General features: G+C 39.1%; 1 protein-coding gene across 2 annotated transcripts in view; it reads left to right on the top strand.

Moving 5' to 3' along the window:
* mid1 (midline 1) overlaps positions 1 to 22,500 on the top strand; it is a 77,084-nt gene that overhangs the window by 1,622 nt on the left and 52,962 nt on the right. Inside the window, exon 1 of one of the 2 annotated variants that reach the window (XM_081369002.1) lies at positions 13,710 to 13,836. The exons of the other annotated variant lie outside the window; for it this stretch is intronic. The gene's annotated coding sequence lies outside the window, so the exon portion shown is untranslated. Of the gene's footprint in view, positions 1 to 13,709; positions 13,837 to 22,500 lie in introns of those variants that run through there. 2 annotated transcript variants of the gene reach the window in all.

Below are 22,500 nucleotides of genomic sequence, written 5' to 3'. Positions count from 1 at the left end.
TCTCACGCTGAAAAGGCAATGTCAACCAAGTTGTCCTGCAAGCTTTTTATATAACGTTGTATATGAGGCGCGTGTGTGTGTGTGTGTGTGTGTGTGTGTGTGTGTGTGTGTGTGAGAGAGAGAGAGAGAGAAAGAGAGAGAGAGCGTGTGGGTGTAACATCTGAAGCGATGACTAGTTACATCTAACCGGCTTTATTTCTACAGCACTTTATATAAAACAGAAGCTTTACAGGCATAGACAGGGAAATAACAGAGTTAACGTTGCCAAATTCATCATCTAATTCAGTTTAATCTGTAAAGCAGCTCCAGAAACCCGTTTTAACATAAACAACTGAATAAACTTAATGTCATGTATATTTGTCAGTCATGCAAATGAAACAGGTGAAATATCTGTAAAATGTGTTGTGTTGTAAATACACAATAACAAGTTTTATATATTTATTATCAATAAATCCAATTTGTTTCAATCTCAAACATTTGATCTAATTCCACATTTAACCACGTTTATAGTTTTTAGCTGAATTAATGTAATTGAACTGTTAAATATATGAATAAATTGTTGAATAAATACATTTAAAAAATATGATTATTTTTGATTATCAAAATAGTTCCGTAATAAATGATAACATGATTTTTTTCGAGTACAGAATTCTGACCTGTTTTAAAGATAAATCCTTTTTAAAGTTACAAAAGTTATTCAGAGAAGTGAGTGATTGTTTGTCTTTTGTTGTTTGATTGACATTAGAAACAGACGGCATCTGGAATATTAGGCTACTGTCACTTTAAGAGCTGCACTGATCCAATATACTGATACACGTGCGTTTTCTTTCTCAACTGTTCACGTTCACTTGAGATATAACTGACTGTGTTCACGAGGACACTTGAGATATAACTGACTGTGTTCACAGGACACTTGAGATATAACTGACTGTGTTCACGAGGACACTTGAGATATAACTGACTGTGTTCACGAGGACACTTGAGATATAACTGACTGTGTTCACAGGACACTTGAGATATAACTGACTGTGTTCACAGGACACTTGAGATATAACTGACTGTGTTCACGAGGACACTTGAGATATAACTGACTGTGTTCACGAGGACACTTGAGATATAACTGACTGTGTTCACAGGACACTTGAGATATAACTGACTGTGTTCACGAGGACACTTGAGATATAACTGACTGTGTTCACAGGACACTTGAGATATAACTGACTGTGTTCACGAGGACACTTGAGATATAACTGACTGTGTTCACGAGGACACTTGAGATATAACTGACTGTGTTCACGAGGACACTTGAGATATAACTGACTGTGTTCACAGGACACTTGAGATATAACTGACTGTGTTCACGAGGACACTTGAGATATAACTGACTGTGTTCACGAGGACACTTGAGATATAACTGACTGTGTTCACAGGACACTTGAGATATAACTGACTGTGTTCACAGGACACTTGAGATATAACTGACTGTGTTCACAGGACACTTGAGATATAACTGACTGTGTTCACGAGGACACTTGAGATATAACTGACTGTGTTCACGAGGACACTTGAGATATAACTGACTGTGTTCACGAGGACACTTGAGATATAACTGACTGTGTTCACAGGACACTTGAGATATAACTGACTGTGTTCACGAGGACACTTGAGATATAACTGACTGTGTTCACGAGGACACTTGAGATATAACTGACTGTGTTCACGAGGACACTTGAGATATAACTGACTGTGTTCACGAGGACACTTGAGATATAACTGACTGTGTTCACAGGACACTTGAGATATAACTGACTGTGTTCACAGGACACTTGAGATATAACTGACTGTGTTCACAGGACACTTGAGATATAACTGACTGTGTTCACGAGGACACTTGAGATATAACTGACTGTGTTCACGAGGACACTTGAGATATAACTGACTGTGTTCACAGGACACTTGAGATATAACTGACTGTGTTCACAGGACACTTGAGATATAACTGACTGTGTTCACGAGGACACTTGAGATATAACTGACTGTGTTCACAGGACACTTGAGATATAACTGACTGTGTTCACAGGACACTTGAGATATAACTGACTGTGTTCACGAGGACACTTGAGATATAACTGACTGTGTTCACAGGACACTTGAGATATAACTGACTGTGTTCACGAGGACACTTGAGATATAACTGACTGTGTTCACGAGGACACTTGAGATATAACTGACTGTGTTCACGAGGACACTTGAGATATAACTGACTGTGTTCACGAGGACACTTGAGATATAACTGACTGTGTTCACGAGGACACTTGAGATATAACTGACTGTGTTCACGAGGACACTTGAGATATAACTGACTGTGTTCACGAGGACATTTGAGATATAACTGACTGTGTTCACGAGGACACTTGAGATATAACTGACTGTGTTCACAGGACACTTGAGATATAACTGACTGTGTTCACAGGACACTTGAGATATAACTGACTGTGTTCACAGGACACTTGAGATATAACTGACTGTGTTCACAGGACACTTGAGATATAACTGACTGTGTTCACGAGGACACTTGAGATATAACTGACTGTGTTCACGAGGACACTTGAGATATAACTGACTGTGTTCACGAGGACACTTGAGATATAACTGACTGTGTTCACGAGGACACTTGAGATATAACTGACTGTGTTCACAGGACACTTGAGATATAACTGACTGTGTTCACAGGACACTTGAGATATAACTGACTGTGTTCACAGGACACTTGAGATATAACTGACTGTGTTCACAGGACACTTGAGATATAACTGACTGTGTTCACAGGACACTTGAGATATAACTGACTGTGTTCACAGGACACTTGAGATATAACTGACTGTGTTCACGAGGACACTTGAGATATAACTGACTGTGTTCACAGGACACTTGACATATAACTGACTGTGTTCACAGGACACTTGAGATATAACTGACTGTGTTCACAGGACACTTGAGATATAACTGACTGTGTTCACAGGACACTTGAGATATAACTGACTGTGTTCACAGGACACTTGAGATATAACTGACTGTGTTCACAGGACACTTGAGATATAACTGACTGTGTTCACAGGACACTTGAGATATAACTGACTGTGTTCACGAGGACACTTGAGATATAACTGACTGTGTTCACAGGACACTTGAGATATAACTGACTGTGTTCACAGGACACTTGAGATATAACTGACTGTGTTCACAGGACACTTGAGATATAACTGACTGTGTTCACGAGGACACTTGAGATATAACTGACTGTGTTCACGAGGACACTTGAGATATAACTGACTGTGTTCACGAGGACACTTGAGATATAACTGACTGTGTTCACGAGGACACTTGAGATATAACTGACTGTGTTCACGAGGACACTTGAGATATAACTGACTGTGTTCACAGGACACTTGAGATATAACTGACTGTGTTCACGAGGACACTTGAGATATAACTGACTGTGTTCACGAGGACACTTGAGATATAACTGACTGTGTTCACGAGGACACTTGAGATATAACTGACTGTGTTCACGAGGACACTTGAGATATAACTGACTGTGTTCACGAGGACACTTGAGATATAACTGACTGTGTTCACGAGGACACTTGAGATATAACTGACTGTGTTCACGAGGACACTTGAGATATAACTGACTGTGTTCACGAGGACACTTGAGATATAACTGACTGTGTTCACGAGGACACTTGAGATATAACTGACTGTGTTCACAGGACACTTGAGATATAACTGACTGTGTTCACAGGACACTTGAGATATAACTGACTGTGTTCACAGGACACTTGAGATATAACTGACTGTGTTCACAGGACACTTGAGATATAACTGACTGTGTTCACAGGACACTTGAGATATAACTGACTGTGTTCACAGGACACTTGAGATATAACTGACTGTGTTCACAGGACACTTGAGATATAACTGACTGTGTTCACAGGACACTTGAGATATAACTGACTGTGTTCACAGGACACTTGAGATATAACTGACTGTGTTCACGAGGACACTTGAGATATAACTGACTGTGTTCACAGGACACTTGACATATAACTGACTGTGTTCACAGGACACTTGAGATATAACTGACTGTGTTCACAGGACACTTGAGATATAACTGACTGTGTTCACAGGACACTTGAGATATAACTGACTGTGTTCACAGGACACTTGAGATATAACTGACTGTGTTCACAGGACACTTGAGATATAACTGACTGTGTTCACAGGACACTTGAGATATAACTGACTGTGTTCACGAGGACACTTGAGATATAACTGACTGTGTTCACAGGACACTTGAGATATAACTGACTGTGTTCACAGGACACTTGAGATATAACTGACTGTGTTCACAGGACACTTGAGATATAACTGACTGTGTTCACGAGGACACTTGAGATATAACTGACTGTGTTCACGAGGACACTTGAGATATAACTGACTGTGTTCACGAGGACACTTGAGATATAACTGACTGTGTTCACGAGGACACTTGAGATATAACTGACTGTGTTCACGAGGACACTTGAGATATAACTGACTGTGTTCACGAGGACACTTGAGATATAACTGACTGTGTTCACGAGGACACTTGAGATATAACTGACTGTGTTCACAGGACACTTGAGATATAACTGACTGTGTTCACGAGGACACTTGAGATATAACTGACTGTGTTCACAGGACACTTGAGATATAACTGACTGTGTTCACGAGGACACTTGAGATATAACTGACTGTGTTCACGAGGACACTTGAGATATAACTGACTGTGTTCACGAGGACACTTGAGATATAACTGACTGTGTTCACGAGGACACTTGAGATATAACTGACTGTGTTCACGAGGACACTTGAGATATAACTGACTGTGTTCACGAGGACACTTGAGATATAACTGACTGTGTTCACGAGGACACTTGAGATATAACTGACTGTGTTCACGAGGACACTTGAGATATAACTGACTGTGTTCACGAGGACACTTGAGATATAACTGACTGTGTTCACAGGACACTTGAGATATAACTGACTGTGTTCACGAGGACACTTGAGATATAACTGACTGTGTTCACGAGGACACTTGAGATATAACTGACTGTGTTCACGAGGACACTTGAGATATAACTGACTGTGGAACTGACTGTGTTCACAGGACACTTGAGATATAACTGACTGTGTTCACGAGGACACTTGAGATATAACTGACTGTGTTCACGAGGACACTTGAGATATAACTGACTGTGTTCACAGGACACTTGAGATATAACTGACTGTGTTCACAGGACACTTGAGATATAACTGACTGTGTTCACGAGGACACTTGAGATATAACTGACTGTGTTCACAGGACACTTGAGATATAACTGACTGTGTTCACAGGACACTTGAGATATAACTGACTGTGTTCACGAGGACACTTGAGATATAACTGACTGTGTTCACGAGGACACTTGAGATATAACTGACTGTGTTCACGAGGACACTTGAGATATAACTGACTGTGTTCACGAGGACACTTGAGATATAACTGACTGTGTTCACGAGGACACTTGAGATATAACTGACTGTGTTCACGAGGACACTTTGCCAAGACGGGCCTTTTGACATAGTTTAGTCTGAATATGTGTGTTAGATTGCAAGAAGACGTGAAAGAGCTCGATTCAGTGAACTGTGTTGAACAGATTCAGTGTTGCGCTTCGGTAACAAGTAATGAATTAAGTTTCACGTCTTCATGCGCTTGAATATTTCAGTTGGCACGTCAGCTGTCCCGAGTATCGTTCATGTTTGTTCACATTCAACTTGCGATTGGCTGTTTCACATACTCGCCAACACTTTTACTCGGTTTTGGTGCTTGACAACTGTTATAATGATATACCCATCATTATATATATATATATATATATATACACCCACATGTTGTATTATATAGGGATGCACCGATATGAAAACTTTGGCTGATACCGATAATTTTTATATTTGAAATTTACATTTTACATTTTTGTATTTGGCAGACACTTTTATCCAAAGCGACTTACATTGCATTTCAAGCTACACATTTACATTTACATTACACAATTCCCTGGGAATTGAACCCATGACCTTGGCGTTGCAAGCGCCAGCGCTCCACTGTTTGAGCTCCAGGAAAAAAGCAGAAATATAAAAATAAATCTAAATCCAAATTTTTATATAATTTTTGAGAGCCTGATTATAAAAACAAAAGTATCATCAAGTTGCAAGCACACAATTATTATGATGTTCTCATTATAATTTTATGTAGCCGATATGACAGACTTGCTCTGACTTGTACTTAACCATATTTTCCTTTCTGAAGTGATTCCAATCATATTTCAAGCAATTCAAAACCATCATGTTGAACAGTGTGCATCTGAAGAGTCTCAGCTGAAGGAAATAATACATTATTTATCGGCTTTAATATATCAGACAAATTTTCTTATCGGGCCGATAGCGATAACATTAAAAATGAACATATATCGGCCGATACCGATATGGTAGCCGATATATTGTGCATCCCTAATATATATATATATATATTTACAACCTTTAGTGTTAGATGTGATTGATCCCGATGAATTGATTTGACAGCACTTCTTGTAATCCAAATGCATGGGAAATTTATCTGCAATTCCCAAACATAAATCTTAAATTGAGTTAAGAACGTTGTGGATGAGCTTTCTGGCTACAAACCGGTTAAACCTCAGTCTTGAAGTCGACTACTCTCTCCAGGACATCCGTTGAGTTCCCTTTTCACGGCCTGTTCTAATCTAGGATGAAGTGAATGCAGTCTGGCATGAGTTCAATGCAAATGAGCGCTGGGAACGAGAGTCCGTCCTTTAGACACACACTCATGCTGTCAGGTCCTTCTAACCTTCTGTTAATGCCTTTGTCCTAATTAGCAAGTGTGTGAGAGCGCAAACGCTGTGAGTGGCAGCTTCGCCAAACCACAGGAGTGAGAGAAAACACAGACACATCAGATTAATAAAAAGACAAAAGCTCAGAGCCTGAAACTGAAGCTGAAACTGCTGGAAGTGTTTGGATTGGGATCTCGCGTCTTTATGAGGAAGATCTGCCAGGATAGCGTCACGTTTAGCATCTGCTGCTCAGTGGAAGGTGTTCCAGAAGCTGACGGCTCAGAAATGCTGGACATGAGGAGGAGCGTTTGTTGATAGTCATCAGTCTTTCATTTAGAAGCATGAAACTGTTTTCTCTCCACGGTATTCGCCTCAGGCTTTCTGCTCAGGGTTTGTTTTAAATGTCCAAACCGTAAGTATTAAATCTCTTGGACTTCTGCTGTCTTCATTCAACACTCTCTTTTGCTGATCAGTTTAGTCTTGTGGATGCAACTACTTTATTTTTTATTTTTTTATTCATGTGCCATCTTTGTAATTATTCGTGAAATTTACTAGCAATCAAAGTAAATCCTACACCAGTTATTTTCAGTGAACACTAATACACAAGTATACAAGTAATACAGTATAAGCATAAAAACATGCACACAAAACATGGCTTATTTAAATAGATGACGCGTGTTTAATAGCACGTTCAGCATTTCTCACTCGTTTTTTCAGCACATCTGAACTTCACTGGCACCTTTTTATTGACATTTGACTCACAATAGAGTTTTTCTCTAATGCATGTTGCTCTAATAAACATATTCTGACACACAATACTCTAATAAGCATAAAACTGCACTGCACAATTTTTTTTTTACTTTTTAAGAAATGTAAGTAAAAAAAAATCCCCCTTGATTTGCATTATTTAAAAGTTCAACATTCAAATTTGCATACTGGATTCTGATTGGCTGTTCTTGATTGCATCTGTTTAACTGCACTGCACTGCAAAGACAACCAACGGCTATAGAAAACATTGAATTTATCTCAAACTTGATGGTATTTTATGCAAAGGCTGATATTTCCTTCAGGAAATAAACATTTAGTGATGCAACTCCATTGCAACATTGCATCTGCAGGAAAAAATGTGAAATGTGGCTTGAGATAAACACCGAGAGTAACTCACTCCCATTTGAACTTTCCCTTCAATTCACAAACGACAGATTTTCATGATCTCATCCTGGCCGAGATGGGCATTGAACACACACTTTAACCCGTGTTAGTTAGTGAGATAGTTGTGTTCACTGCTCCATCACTCAGTGAGACTCTGGTGTGTGTTGCTCTGGTTTGGCTTAAGGTCTTCCGACAGAATTAGTGTGAGGCTGGGAAAAAAACGCATGATCCGGGCACAGATCCACAGATCCTGCGTTTGTGCTCAAACGTGGAACAATCATTATCACAATCCATATCAGATGGCTGGGGTATCCGTAACACTCGTGCTGAAGCGGTCGAGGTTCTCTCCGCTGAAAACAGTGAGATGAAGAGTTTCTGCTGAACTCGTCTGACTTCAGGCGGCACAAATTCCAGCATTCTTCAGTTTTACCGCAGACTCGGGAAAGAGCAGATCTCACAGCCGTCCACCAAAGTATTTCCACACATGCACACAGGCCTCTGCCTGGAAACACCAACGCTTCTACACAGAGCAGAACAAACGTTTGTTTAGTGAGGCGCTCGAGTTTCAGAAAGCAGACTCTCAGATTGCACAGCGTTAATCTATAGAAGCCAGGGTTTCTCCAGCAACTGCTTGTGAACTGCTTCATTTGACAACTAACTACGCTAAACACACATTATTTCCATCACATCTCAGATTTAGTTTGATAACATCCTGTGGTAGAACTGACTTTTTAATTTTATGTAATTAGTTCATTTCACTTTAGTGCATGTATATTTAATTATAATTTTTTTGCATCATTTGGCAAATTGATTGAAAATAATGCACTATAAAAGTGAATTCGTCTTTGTTTTCACAACATGCATCTCATATTTCATCTCGCATTGTCGTTCGGTCAAACAAGCTTACAATGCTTCCATCCTAACTAATGCACAAAAGTGGAACATTGCATAGAACACTTGTGAATAAAGCAGCGTTTCGTCATGTGTTCAAGAGAACAAAATCATCACTTTCTGGGAGATTGGTGCAAAATATGAGTAATAAAAGTGTTAGTTTCTGAATATGGCTGTTTCTCCTCCATCATAAACGAGTGTGTCTCGAGCGTCAGACGAAACTCAGTAAACGCTGTCGTGTTCTCTAGCGTTCGGATGCTGGTGTTCGGGAACACACTCGTGTGTGTGTGAGACGCTTCTGGAGGGAATTACACCAAATCTTTCTGATCACACACTTTCAGAAACACCAAACCAACATTAGAGACGCTGCAACGCCATTGGTCCACTGGTTACTCCAGTTATCCAATCACAGCTGACACTGAGTCACATGAGGTTTGAGGGATTTCTGATTGGATAAAACAATCATCTGCCTCAATTGAGCACATCTGGATTTTAAAGGCATTTTTAGAATCTATGTACGTGTGTTTTTATGCAATATCCCCAAAAGTTTTTGATAACATTGTGTGGTAGAACTGACATTTTTATTTATTTAATTAGTTAATTTTCACTTTAGTTCATGTATATTTAATTTTTTTTTTTTTTTTTGCATTATTTGTCAAATTGATTGGAAATATTGCACATTAAAAGTGAATTTGTCTTAGTTTTTACATCATGCATCTCATATTTCATCTCCAGCTCGTCACCGCTGCTTTCTTTGTAAACTAGTGCACTAAATTGTTTAGAATATATTTATAAGAGGATTTGGGCATAAAACAGAAAACTGAACTCTGAGTTGAAGATGAAGCTGAAGAAACACACAGTTGTTGAATGTGTCTCTCTCTCGCGCTGTAATGCTGGAGAGGAGAAGAGAAATGCATTGATGAATAATGTAATTCTGTTGTGAAAGCATCAGCTCTCCTTCCAGAGACTCTCGGCTGTCACACACACACACACACACACACACACACACACTGTCGTCACACACACACACTGTCGTCACGTCACACACACTCGATCGATTCGATGACTGGCAGCCGTGGGTTCTCATTAAACTTGTGGCTTTTCCTGTCATCGTGTGTTAAAGTGAAGGAACTACGAGTCTGTGTTTGCAAAACTATTTTAATCTGCAGTGTTCTTGATGTGCTTTCAGACTTGTATCACACAGCTGTTATTTTTTACGGTGACGCATTGCTGCCACATACATATTATTTTTTTCCCCAATTATGTCGTAATAACGATATCTTATGTCGTTTTAACGACATCTTTTCTCGTAATAACGAGATCTTATGTCGTTTTAACGACATCTTTTCTCGTAATAACGAGATCTTATGTCGTTAAAACGACATCTTTTTCTCGTAATAACGAGATCTTATGTCGTTAAAACGACATCTTTTTTGCCCTTATAAGGACATGTGTAGTCATGTACAAAATATGCCTTTATCCACATACAATTGAAAGCCTATCGCGCCTTTATCACACATTCAAAAAGCTTAAGCAAATAGTAGTAGCCCCCAATCATGCAAAATTAATCAATGAGGCTCTTTTTGAAAATATATTTTATATAGGCTAAGTTTTTTTTAATATGATATATTATATAGGCCTAATAAGATTTATTTTTGTTAATAAGCTATATCTTCATTACCTAGAGATACAATTAAACAAAAAGTATTCAAAACACATCTAACAGAACATAGCCTGAGTTGTTTATTTTTTACAACATTGTGTTCTTATTTTGTTTAATTAACGAAATGTCAATCTTCGTCTTTATAAGAAGATACAATAAAATACAAAAATCTTCAAGATGTATAATGGATTGTCACCTTATAAACAGTCCTTTTTTAATGGAATAATACACCCTTATAATAAAGAAAACGCTTCAGTTATAAAGAATATGAACGCAATGCATTTAATTATACATTAAGCGTTTTCCTTCCCTTTATTATAAAGAAAATAGGTTGCTCTTAACGTGTCTTTCTATGGGAGGGTGGTATTGCGGTGCACAGCAAATATTCAATGCATTCAATGAAAATATTCAATGGTATTCAATGCAAAACAAAAATGAAAAATACAATTAGCCAATAAAATAAACAAATTATTGTGGCATTAATTAGCCCATTAACAATATTTATTTTAAAGTCTAAACGAATTTGTTTAAAGAAAAACACCAGCGTTGGGCGTTTATCTGTAGGCTAAGTGTTTAAGTGTTTTTCAAACTGGCGCAATAAAATGCAACAGAATTTGATGAGTTAAACATGAAGAGGATTATCTGTCTGGCATGACCGCTCGCTCTAACGTTAACCTAGATAAATGTTCGCTATTATGAAGCGCATATCCAAGTGTTTGTGCGGAGTGTGGAGCGCGCACTATGACATGGATGAAGGCGCCGGTGCCATCACTCGCATTTTCCTATCAACAGTGGAAACAACTTAAAATACTCCATCATTTCTGGTCATACAGAACATAATAATACATCAGTCGCAACTACTTTTATTTGTGTAAACTCACAACAACAAGAAAACGGTGTGCCTTTGTAAAACAAAATAAAACGAACAGGGCACGCTTTCATGATCTCTGTGAATTGGAGCGCGCCTCAAAAATGAACTGAAAAACAGTGTATAGACAAGCCTCACAGACATGAGAAATATAACTATAAAGTTAATAAAAAAAATGCCCACCAACGAAAAAAAAATCCAATCGAAAGCAAATACGGTAGCTACTATCTGATTAAGTAATCCTGTCCGTAATAAAGGCGCATCTAGGCTACATTACAGCGGAGATGTATGGAGATATGTATGCAGGCAGCCTACACTTATTTAGAAAAGACTAGTTAATTAATAAACAATTAAAATGCTTTTTTTCAGATACATTTATTATATCATTAGCCTACTTTTGCTGGTGCTTTGCGGCAAGTTTTCTGCATGCGCTTGAGCGCGGAATATGCTATATAGCCTACTGCACCCAGGATTGAATATAAACGTGCGATTAGTCCTAATTGCTTAAATTAATGACTAGAAAAATCCTTTAGTCTATGGCAACAATCAATAGCCTACATTTAATATTTGACATTATTTCATTAGTAAGTATCCAGCTCGTCACATTTAATTAGCTGAGTTAGCATAATTAATGAACTAATAAAATAATAAAATAAAATTTAAATTAAGATACTAACCATATATTTCTATATAGCATTGCTTATTCCACCACACAAAGAACTGTTTATAAGGTGACAATCCGTTATACATGTGAAGATTGTAGGCTGTATCTTGAAGATTTTTGTATTGTATTGTATCTTCTGTTATAAAGGCGAAGATTGACATTTCGTTAATTAAGCAAAATAAGAACACAATGTTGTAAAATTTTCTTTTAGATGTGTTTTGACTACTTTTTGTTTAATTATATCTCTAGGTAATGAATTAAGATATATATAGCCTATTAACAAAAATAAATCTTATATATAATATATTATATTAAAAAAAAAACTTACAGGCCTATTTAAAATATATTTTCAAAAAGAGCCTCATTGATTAATTTTGCATGATTGGGGGCTGCTACTATTTGCTTAAGCTTTTTGAATGTGTGATAAAGGCGCGATAGGCTGTCAATTTTATGTGGATAAAGGCATATTTTGTACATGACTACACATGTCCTTATAAGGGCAAAAAATGATGTCGTTTTAACGACATAACATCTCGTTATTACGAGAAAAAGATGTCGTTTTAACGACATAAGATCTCGTTATTACGAGAAAAAGATGTCGTTAAAACGACATAAGATCTCGTTATTACGAGAAAAGATGTCGTTAAAACGACATAAGATCTCGTTATTACGATATAATTGAGGGGAAAAAATAATATGTATGTGGCAGCAATGCGTCACCGTAATTTTTTAATCTTTAATCTTTTGGTAACACATAATTTGTTAGCATTAGTTAACATGAACTATCGTGAAACATACTTCTAAAGCGTTTAATAATTGTAGTTAATGTTAATTCAACATTTAGCAATACTTTATCACAATGAAAAGTTGTATCTGTTATTATTATTTAAAGTTGCGTTATGTAAATTGTGGCCGTCTATCGGTTAAAAATAAACCGCATGATCTCGCGCGGAAGAACATTGTTTGTCTTGTGCTCGTGCTTCGGTTCTGTTTCTGACGCGATTTACCGCGAAATCAGTCCCGACTGGTTTTTGCACATTTTCATTAATAACAAGTTATTGTTCATATTCATATATATATGAAGTAAAATAGTGTAGCTTTAATGAGCCCGAGCTAACATCAACTAACAATGAACAGTTGCATTTTTATTAACTCATTTAAACAAAGATTAATGAACACGAACTTTTCCACAGTTCACTGTGATCATGTTGAAAACAGCTTGTGATAAAAATGTTTCAGTTTTGCCACGGACCCCTATTCTAAGACTAGCTAAATATTTATTTTCATTCAAAGATCCAATTTATACTGTGATATATTAATATGATAAAAGTTTAAAACAATGATTTGAAAAAAAAGAAAATGTATTTATTTCTAATCTAATGTTTTATTATTATTATTATTATTATTTTACATTTAGTTTAATCTTATTATTTATTTATTTATACATTTATTTCGGACCCCAGTTTGAAACCCTGCCCACACGGTCAGACTGGTCCGTGCCCTGATTGGCTGGTTCGGCTGTCCGTCATCAGGCTGATAGAGATGCAGAAACTGAAGCGACACACACACACTGAAACACACACAGCTCTTTGACAGGCTGAAACTGGACACTGGCCGAAACTCTTAACCGTTTGCTCACTTTTATCAGACTTTCATCATGTTGCAGGTAAGAAGAAACACTGCATTCCTTCAGGCTGCTTTTCGAAGAGGTGATTTGTACTTTTCAGTGCTTTATTGAGGACAGACAGGGAGTTTTGAGGAGTTTTATTGCAGATTGAGTCTGTGAAAGTCATTATTAAGGATCTTGACTTCATCAGTGGCTGGAAAGAAAGAGAGAAAGAAAGAAAGAAAGAAAACGCAGCGCCTCGGATGTCTTGAAGTAATCAGTGAAGTTTATCTCGGGACATTTCTCTTCTTTATAATATCTACCAATAGATGTCAAAGTGTTCAGATGTCACTGGTGTCCTCACTCCACAGCAGCAAATAATAATGACTGAAGAACAGCGTTTGAGCGCCAGATTCTGCGCGTTTATTAATGTGCAGTGACAACTTGATGCTGATTTATTTAACAATGCAATAAAAATGCATGCTGTAAAATAGGCAAGTATCAAATATATATCAATATTTATTTGGACCAAGTGTCATTAAATTGAATGCAAAATATATATTTTTAAATTTATTTTTATTCCAGAAACATGCAAATATACAAACATTCAGGAGAACATATGAAAAAAACATTAGTATGTAAAGTCAAATATCTAAAGGAAGTAATAAGAATCACTTACATAGAAGAGGACAAACAAAAGACAAAGGATAAGAAGAAAAAAAAAGATTAAGTACCCTACATTTTTATAGACAAAAAAAAAAAAAAAAAAAAAAATATATATATATATATATATATATATATAACCTGAGCCATTACAAAAGAATTGTTCATATTGTTTCAGGAATCTATTAAATTTTTTATTGCTAGTTAAACTAAATGCAAAATACCAAATCTTAAAATGATTAGACTTGACAAGTAAAACTTTTGATGATGTGTGTTGGTTGTCAAAGACTATGTATCCACATGTATCCACTAAAAACCCCTCAAACACCAGTTGATCAGAAGACTCTGACGAGTGAAGTTCTGTGCAGATACTGTCCAAACATGAGGAAAAGACTTTCATCTGAGTGAACTATTGGAATATCTTTCTGGTGAGATCAGGATGTGAAAAGCTTCTGTTATCATTTATCATGTATCATCTGGTCCGGCAGAATCTGCCAGTGATCAGCCCATGTGTTCAAACGTCAGGATCCAAAAATCCACAACCGATTGAGTCCTGAGTTGCTTCTTTCACAGCATTGATCCGTCCATCGACTGGCACTGCTTGTCCGGCTTCAGTTTCAGGGCTTTTAAGGACTCAAACTTTGGAAAGATTGATCTGTGAGATCAGGCCACGTGTAACAGTGACACATTATACTTGAGTTATGAAATCAGATTACTTTTGTCAAGTAACTAGTAAAGTAAGTAGTGTAACAATATATCGCAATACAAAAATGCATCAATATGTATCGTGGATAGTTCACCAAAATAAAAAATTACTGTGTTAGAAAAAATTCAATTTTAGTGCCAGTACTTCAATAAACTGCTATATATAATGTTGAATATGTATAATAATGCAATTGGGGATTTGTGTGTCCTGATGATGCCAAATGTCTGATGTTACCAGTAAAAAGTGGCCAATATTATTTTAAATATATCTAGTCAGTGAAAGAGTTCAAGCATATTCATCTGAAATAATTGTGTATTTTCAGCTTCAGAATCATGAATATGTTTGTTCTGGTGCCTCTATTGTCCTGTATTGGGTTTATCAGCACCAAGTCCAAGACTATTCTTGTTTCCAATGTAAATCCAAATTTAGATTTTAATCAACAGTATATTTTTTGTTAACCTTTTATCATATGTCTTGGAGTATCGCAATAATATCGTATCGTGAGTTCAGTATCGTGATATCGAATCGTGACATGAGGGAATCGTTACACCACTAAAAGTAAAGCATTACTCTTAAAGCGGTGGTATAATGACTTTTCATAAGATGTAAAATAAGTCCCGATGTCCCCAGAGTGTGTGTGTGAAGTTTTAGCTCTAAATACCCCACAGATATTTTTATATAGCATGTTAAAATGGTCACTTTTTGAGGGTGAGCAAAAACACACCGTTTTTGTGTGTGTCCCTTTAAATGCAAATGAGCTGCTGCTCCCAGCACAGGGGGCGGAGCTGCTCCCGGCACATCAGCTACAATTTATGTAGCTGATGTGTAGTTAACTATCTTCTAGTCACTGATTAGCATATTCTGTCATGATAATCTATAAATGTGTCCTGGGGGCGGGGTTTATGTAAATGTTAGTGTTGGTGATGTCACTAACACCACTAATGTGGTGTAGTCTCTACCAGCCGTTTGTTGTAGTCCTTAAACAGTGATTTCTTTAAAAGCAAAAATCTCCCTTTGCTTTGAACTTTGAGTGTTGTAACTTTGCAGATGTTGTTTATGATCAATCAGCAACATTACACACTAACTACAGTTAGAAAAGTCAAATCATAATCAACCACTCCTTTAAATTTACAAGTTACACTTTCAAATCCGTAACTCAAGTTAATTGTTTTCCCATGATTTGACTGACAGCTCATGCTGAGAGATTCGTGAGTGCAGAGGCGCGTGTGAACATGATTATTGTAGTTTTAGAATTAATGTGAACATTTACTCGTCTCACTTGCACAAAAACAGATGCAGAATTACTCAGAATGAATAAAAACAGTGAAATGCAAACTTTAGAATATTACAGAAACCTTCAATAATTACAGTAAATGCATTAAATTACACAAATGTACTTTATGTATTTAATCTCACTGTATTCACCAATGTCTTTGCTGATGACCTTCGATGGTCCACTTCAGACATACTATGTAACGCATTACTTTATATAAAAAGTAACTAAGTAATGCAAATAGTTAATTTTTTGGGGATTAATGCAATATGCATTACTTTTAAAAGTAACTTTCCCCAACACTGCGTGTCGTGAGCGAGTGACATCGTGATTCAGAGGACTTATGATTACTAAAAATGTCATGCTTAACATGATCCAAATATCACAGTATGCAAAGTGTGCATACTAAAACATTACGTGACATTACATTTCTTAACATTACTCTTACTTGAGAAGCAAGCAGTTTATTTTTGTGTCAGCATATTTATTTATTTATTTATTTTCATTTGATTTATATACCCAGACTTTATATTATTTTATTTTTACAGTAAAAAAGAAACACACACACACACACACACACACACACACACACACACACACACACACACACACACACACACACACACACACACACACACACACACAAAAGCGAATCAAGGTTTTGGATTGACTCATGGCCACACATGCAAATAAAGATGAGATAGAAGCAGCAGGAATTATATATATATATTAAATTCATTTTACTTATTTACATTTTATTTATTTTCATGACATCATTAGCATATTTTATGTTTTGCCGACGTGGAGTCAGGATTACAGGGACCAGAGTTGGCAGCAGAGTGTGTGTGTGTGTGTGCAGTCTGTCAGTGCTGGTCCTCAGGCCACATCTGTGTGTGTGTGTGTGTGTGTGTGTGTGTGAGATGTTGTGCAGTTCATCAGTGCTGGTCCTCAGGCCACGTGTGTGTGTGTGTGTGTGTGTGTGTGTGCAGTCTGTCAGTGCTGGTCCTCAGGCCACATCTGTGTGTGTGTGTGTGTGTGTGTGTGTGTGTGTGTGTGTGTGTGTGTGTGTGTGTGTGTGTGAGATGTTGTGCAGTCCATCAGTGCTGGTCCTCAGGCCACATCTGTGTGTGTGTGTGTGTGTGTGCTTAATATAGCAATATATATCGTAAATGATAAATCACGTTTGAGATGTGTGCTGGCTACTGTATACAGGCCACCAGGGCACCATACAGACTTTATCAAAGACTTCGCTGATTTTCTATCAGAGTTAGTACTGGCTGCAGATAAAGTCCTAATTGTTTGTGATTTTAATATACACGTGGATAATGAAAAAGATGCATTGGGATTGGCATTTAAAGACATTGTAAACTCTACTGGAGTTAGACAACACGTGTCAGGACCTACTCATCGTCGTAATCATACTCTAGAGTTCTTACCAGAACCAGGAAGTATGACCATATTAGCCCAGTTCTGTCAAAACTGCACTGGCTCCCTATTAAACATCATATACATTTTAAAATATTGCTGATCACTTACAAAGCACTGAATGGTTTAGCTCCGCAGTGCTTGAGCGAGCTCTTAACGCATTATAGTCCTTCACGTCTATTGCGATCTCAAAATTCCGGCCAGTTGATTATACCTAGAATATCTAAATCCACTGCTGGCGGTAGATCCTTCTCCTATTTAGCACCAAAACTCTGGAACAGTCTTCCTACCATTGTCCGGGAAGCAGACACACTCTGTCAGTTCAAAGCTAGACTAAAGACACATCTCTTTGACCTCGCTTTCACATAATACATTATAGACTTCTATAATTTAATGTTAGGCTGCATAGATTAGGTCAGCCGGAACCGGGAACACTTCCCATAAATCCTGATGTACTCGTTACATCATGAGAAGAATGGCATCTACGCTAATGTTAGTGTCTGTGTTTATCCCGAGGTTTACCGCAGTCCGCCGTATCCAGGCCGTATCCAGATCTGACGAAGGACCTTCGCCTGTACATGTCGACAGCGCAGTCCTGAAGTGTCACTATAGTCTCTCTCCTGTGAAGGCCTCCCTCTCTTCACCTCTCTACAGATAAAGCATTGTCGGGATGATTCCGGTTCGTGTGGATACGCGGAAGCGATAAAAATTCTGTATTATAAATTTTAAGGCCAGACAAGTAGTTTGTTGAGGATTGATTTGTAGGGAGGGACTACACGCCTGAGCACATATATTCAAACACACACACCTATAGACTGAACTCGTAATACACACGTGCGCCGTCAGCGTTCTCACGGGTTCGCGTTTTTGAGGTTTGCGCAGAGAGAACTGAAGCGTTTTCTGTGAGAACGGTGTGTGTTAGCGGCCCCTAAGTTAATAACTAATGATTGTTGCGACGGAAGTGAATCAATCAAACTAACTTTATCTGGACAATAACTTTATTCTAGATCTGCTGTAAAGCCAAAATAATCTCTGTTACTTTAATTTCCTATTATCTCTGTAAAGCTGCTTTGGAACAATCTACATTGTTAAAAGCGCTGCATAAATGAAGATGACTTGACTTGTGTGTGTGTGTGTGTGTGTGCGTGCGTGCTTGCGTGCGTGTGTGTTTGTGAGATGTTGTGCAGTCCGTCAGTGCTGGTCCTCAGGCCACATCTGTGTGTGTGTGTGTGTGTGTGTGTGTGTGTGTGTGTGTGTGTGCGTGCGTGCGTGTGTGTGTGTGTGTGTGTGTGTGTGTGTGTGTGTGTGCAGTCCGTCAGTGCCGGTCTTCAGGCCACATCTGTGTGTTGTGTGTGTGTGTGTGCAGTCCGTCAGTGCCGGTCCTCAGGCCACATCTGTGTGTTGGGTGTGTGTGTGTGTGTGTGTGTGTGTGCAGTCCGTCAGTGCCGGTCCTCAGGCCACATCTGACACGAGCTGCTCTGAGGCTGCTTTGGAAAAACACACTCTCTCGCTCACAGCTCGTTCTCCATGAGAGAGAGAGAGAGAGAGGGAGAGAGAGAGAGAGGGAGGGACGAGTGAGACTGCAGACGAGTCACGGAACGGATTCTATTTATCATTCATATTTAATAACTGTCACTGATGGGAGTTTGACCCATATCTCCAAACCTGCCAAGAACATATTTTGCACAGGAATATTTTATTTGTACTTTATTTTAGCATTTCTTTTTAGGACAATTAAGTCCTAAATTGTCGTAAATTTTCACCCAAATTCCCATTACTATAATGTATATAAATATCCAGAAATATTATTTTAAATTTTAACATCTTGGTAGTAGATGTTTGTACTGCAATAATTTACGCATTAAATTTAAATTATAATTAAAATGTATATGAATTAAATTCAATATATACTGTATATATATATATATATATATATTATCATAACAGTCACAGACAGGAAAAAAAGCAATGCTAAGGTCATGTGTCCAAACAAATTCTATGATATTTTGTTACAAATCCACCTGTCACTTTGTATTATGGCTAATATGAAAGAATATTTGTTCTGTGTATCCGGAGAAAATCTGCTGTTTTTGCATTTCTCTCTTCAGCCTTGTGTGAATGGGGCTTTTTGTTGGACTTTGTGGTTTGCGGTAATATTAACTCAAGATTAATTAATTTGAAGCCGTTCATCTGGGCCTGAAGCAAAGCCAATCGAAGGAGAGGAGAAAAGAGGAGGAGAGGAGGAATTGAGAGGAGAAAAGAGAAGAGGAGGAATTGAGAGGAAAGGAGATGAGAGGAGAAAAGAGGAGGAGAGGAGGAGAGGTGAGGAGAGGAGGAGAGGAGGAGGAGAGGTGAGGAGAGGAGGAGGAGAGGTGAGGAGAGGAGGAGGAGAGGTGAGGAGAGGAGGAGGAGAGGTGAGGAGAGGAGGAATTGAGAGGAAAGGAGATGAGAGGAGAAAAGAGGAGGAGAGGAGGAGAGGAGGAGGAGAGGTGAGGAGAGGAGGAGGAGAGGTGAGGAGAGGAGGAATTGAGAGGAGAAGAGAAGAGAGGAGGAATTGAGAGGAGGAGGAGAGGTGAGGAGAGGAGGAATTGAGAGGAGAAAAGAGGAAGAGGGGGGAATTGAGAGGAGAGGAGAAAAGAGGAGGAGAGGAGGAGAGGAGGAGGAGAGGTGAGGAGAGGAGGAGGAGAGGTGAGGAGAGGAGGAATTGAGAGGAGAAGAGAAGAGAGGAGGAATTGAGAGGAGGAGGAGAGGTGAGGAGAGGAGGAATTGAGAGGAGAAAAGAGGAAGAGGGGGGAATTGAGAGGAGAGGAGAAAAGAGAGGAGGAATTGAGAGGAGAGGAGGAGGAGAGGTGAGGAAAGGAGGAATTGAGAGGAGAGGAGAGGAGGGATTGAGAGGAGAGGAGAGGTGAGGAGGGGTGAATTGAGAGGAGAGGTGATGAGGGGGAATTGAGAGGGGAGGAGAGAAGAAAGGAGGAGAGGAGGAATTGAGAGGAGAGGAGAAAAGAGGAGGAGAGGAGGAATTGAGAGGGGAGGAGAGAAGAAAAGAGGAGGAGAGGAGGAATTGAGAGGAGAAAAGAGGAGGAGAGGAGGAATTGAGAGGGCAGGAGAGGAGAAAAGAGGAGGAGAGAAAGAAATTAAGAGGAGAGGGGAGGAGGAATTGAGGGGAGAGGAGAAAACAGGAGAGGAGGAATTGAGAGGAGAGGATGAGAGAAGAAAAGAGGAGGAGAGGAGGAATTGAGAGGAGGGATTGAGAGGAGAGGAGATGAGAGAAGAAAAGAGGAGGACAGGAGGAATTGAGAGGAGAGGAGGGATTGAGAGGAGAGGGGAGGAGAAAAGAGGAGGAGAAAAGAGGAGGAGAGGAGGAATTGATAGGGGAGGAGAGGAGAAAAGAGGAGGAATTGAGAGGAGAAAAGAGGAGGAGAGAAGGAATTGAGAGGAGAGGAGGAATTGAGATGAGAGGAGATGAGAGGAGAAAAGAGGAGGAGAGGAGGCATTGAGAGGAGAGGAGAAAAGAAAAGAGGAGAGGAGGAATTGAGAGGAGAGGACATGAGAGGAGAAAAGAGGAGGAGAGGAGGAATTGAGAGGAGAGGAGATGAGAGGAGAAAAGAGGAGGAGAGGAAGAATTGAGAGGAGGAATTGAGAGGAGAGGAGATGAGAGAAGAAAAGAGGAGGAGAGGAGGAATTGAGAGGAGAGGAGGGATTGAGAGGAGAGGGGAGGAGAGAAGAAAAGAAGAGGAGAGGAGGAATTGAGAGGAGAGGAGGGATTGAGAGGAGAGGAGATGAGAGAAGAAAAGAGGAGGAGAGGAGGAATTGAGAGGAGAGGAGGGATTGAGAGGAGAGGAGATGAGAGAAGAAAAGAGGAGGACAAGAGGAATTGAGAGGAGAGGAGGGATTGAGAGGAGAGGGGAGGAGAAAAGAGGAGGAGAGGAGGAATTGATAGGGGAGGAGAGGAGAAAAGAGGAGGAATTGAGAGGAGAAAAGAGGAGGAGAGAAGGAATTGAGAGGAGAGGAGGAATTGAGATGAGAGGAGATGAGAGGAGAAAAGAGGAGGAGAGGAGAAAAGAAAAGAGGAGAGGAGGAATTGAGAGGAGAGGACATGAGAGGAGAAAAGAGGAGGAGAGGAGGAATTGAGAGGAGAGGAGATGAGAGAAGAAAAGAGGAGGAGAGGAGGAATTGAGAGGAGAGGGGAGGAGAGAAGAAAAGAGGAGGAGAGGAGGAATTGAGAGGAGAGGGGAGGAGAGAAGAAAAGAGGAGGAGAGGAGGAATTGAGAGGAGAGGAGATGAGAGAAGAAAAGAGGAGGAGAGGAGGAATTGAGAGGAGAGGGGAGGAGAGAAGAAAAGAGGAGGAGAGGAGGAATTGAGAGGAGAGGAGGGATTGAGAGGAGAGGAGGAATTGAGAGGAGAAAAGAGGAGGAGAGGAGGAATTAAGAGGAGAGGAGATGAGAGGAGAAAAGAGGAGGAGAGGAGGCATTGAGAGGAGAGGAGAAAAGAAAAGAGGAGAGGAGATGAGATGAGAGGAGAAAAGAGAGAAGAAATTGAGAGGAGGAATTGAGAGGAGAGGAGATGAGAGGAGAAAAGAGGAGGAGAGGAGGAATTGAGAGGAGAGGAGATGAGAGAAGAAAAGAGGAGGAGAGGAGGAATTGAGAGGAGATGAAGA

The sequence above is a fragment of the Scardinius erythrophthalmus genome (genome assembly GCF_964197995.2).
Source record: "Scardinius erythrophthalmus genome assembly, chromosome: 6".
NCBI classification, from domain to species: domain Eukaryota; kingdom Metazoa; phylum Chordata; class Actinopteri; order Cypriniformes; family Leuciscidae; genus Scardinius; species Scardinius erythrophthalmus.
Note: the sequence above shows the minus strand (reverse complement) of the source record. Positions and strands in the feature narration are given on the sequence as shown.